The 2206-nt window shown below is 58.8% G+C and overlaps 1 protein-coding gene across 1 annotated transcript in view; it reads left to right on the top strand.

Moving 5' to 3' along the window:
• MARCH2 (membrane-associated ring finger (C3HC4) 2, E3 ubiquitin protein ligase) overlaps positions 1-2206 on the top strand; it is a gene marked incomplete at its 3' end in the record, with an annotated part of 19536 nt that overhangs the window by 16534 nt on the left and 796 nt on the right. The window lies entirely within an intron of this gene.

Here is a 2206-nt window from a genome sequence, read left to right as displayed (position 1 = left end):
CAAAAACGGTTTAATCTGACTGACCACTTCTTGGATTGTTGGCGAGGGTTGTTCTCAGTCCCGCATGCACTCGTGTGCTGCTGGGCCAGAAACCCTGCGCCCGCAGGGTGCCTTATTGTGTTCCCTTGTTCCTGTGTCAGGGCATATTGGCAAAGCAAATCCACTGCTTCAAACGGAAATTAATTTGCTTCCTACCTTTACGTGTTTGACTCCCATCTGATGGAGGAAGAAGGAGTTTCAAAGGTCACAAGGAATATAAATAGAATAAGATGCAGTAGAACACCTATCTGCCTCCAGCCCCGGAGGTTCTTACAGTACCGGGGTCCAGAGAGACCCCAGATGTCCTCTTAGAGGGAACAGGGTGCTGCTAGAGGGGTGTTGGCCCAGTAGAACGCTGGTTCCAATTTGAACGAAGCGGCTGGCAGGGGCTGTCTGTCGGAACAGCTCTGCTCTGTCCACCCTCGCTTCCTCAGGGTCCCTCTGCACCGCGTGGGTGGCCCTTATCGTCCCCACGCAGCTCATCACCACTAACCTCCTCTGCAGAGGCGCACAAGAGTGTTCCGCTGCCGCGGCTCTGACTGCTCCAGCCTCGCTGCTGTTCCTCACCCAGACCAGCCACCTCCCCTTCGCTTTCCCGTCAGCGCTTCTCACCCTGTCCTCACCCGCTGCCGCGTCTCGCTGTACGGCCCTCACGTTAGACTCTCTCTGTAGTTAAATCTGCACTGATTTGTGTGTGCCTCTGGGCCAGCACTTCTCTCCTCTTTCTGGCCAGCCGCGTACCTCTGCTGGTTTGACCCGTCTGCTCTCATGGATTTCTTGCACAGCTGCCACCACCCTTCCTGAATTGCTCTTCAAATGGTACGGTCATGGCCCTGGAGGGAAGGAGCTCTGTGTGCGTGGTCCTCAGACGGGTCCCTCCTCGTGCCGCCCGGTCAGAAGTGGGCACTCTGCGCCAGGTCTGGCGGTAGGATGTGCCTGCCTGGCCCTGGCTGCCGTGGGGATATTCCCTTCCCTGCTCGGACTGTGCCTTTTTGGTCACGTTCTCCAATTACTCCATTTTTTTGGAGAAAAAAAGATTGGAGTAAGAGCAGTCGTCCTCGTGCAGGACAGGAGGAAGGATCCAGCAGCCCAGGGTACAGAACTCCCAGTAAAAACGGGCTGTAGCAGCGCTGGGTATTGGTGGGAACTGCTGCTGTGTGCTGCTCTAAAAAAGGAAAGGCAAGGCTGGAAATAGCGTAATCCCAGGAAAAGTAGAACAATTGCTGTTGTCACAGTCAGGCATCTAAACTGGACCCAGACTGGGAGCCAGTCGGGGCTCCTCAAAGGAGTGAGACTGCCTGTGGAGGCAGCCTGCTGGATTTGAGAGCTGCAAGAGAGGACCTGGTGGGTACCCCCGAGCGCCGTGCAGTAACCTCCACCCCGATGGGTCGCTGACTGCCTGGGGGGCACGAAAGCAAGCCTGGAGCTGGGGAGGACACACCAGTGCCGGTGCCAGCAGCTCTCCTCTGCCTGTGGCCGCTGTGGTGTCAGCGGATGGCCACAGGCGGCGGGACGGCCTGTGGGGTTTTGCGGGCAGGAAGGGGGAGTTTTCAGCAGCTGTGCCTGGGTGATTGTGCCTTGTCCCTTCTCAGTCACTGTGACCCTCCAAGCCCTGGGAGAAAGCCATGGGGAGCGTCCCCAGCTGAGCTCCATGTCCCTCCTCACCGGACCTGTGCCGCATCCCTCCAGAAACGGGTGAAGGCTTTTCCCTGGGAGAACGGTGCGGCTTTGGCACAGGTCCTTCTGGAAGAGAAGCGGGGTTTGGGTTACCTTCCCCTGCCGGGGCCAGCCCAGCCCAGCCACCCCTTGGCTGCCGTCCTGCCTTGTCTGCTCCGGGGCAAAGCTTTCTGCTGCTCCCCCACTTTCTTTTTGCTCTGCTTTGTTTTGTTTCCTCCAGTCTTGGTTTCTTCGTGGCAGAGCTTCTTCCCCTCCGCCATCACCTCAGTGTTCCACTGGCTGGGTGGGCGTTTGCCTTCCCCACTGACAGCCCCGGTTGGGCGCTGGGAGCCCGGTGAGCAGCAGCACCACGGCTTGCTCAGGCCCCGAGGCCGGTGCCGTGCCCTTCGGCGCGGTCCTTCCGCAGGGCTGTCCCGCGCCGCCTCTCGGGTGGAGCTGGGCATTTCAGCTTTGCTTTACAGCAGCAGCGAAGCTTGGAAATGCCACGATT

This window comes from Buceros rhinoceros, unplaced genomic scaffold (genome assembly GCF_000710305.1).
Source record: "Buceros rhinoceros silvestris isolate BGI_N320 unplaced genomic scaffold, ASM71030v1 scaffold22066, whole genome shotgun sequence".
Classification (NCBI taxonomy): domain Eukaryota; kingdom Metazoa; phylum Chordata; class Aves; order Bucerotiformes; family Bucerotidae; genus Buceros; species Buceros rhinoceros.
Note: the sequence above shows the minus strand (reverse complement) of the source record. Positions and strands in the feature narration are given on the sequence as shown.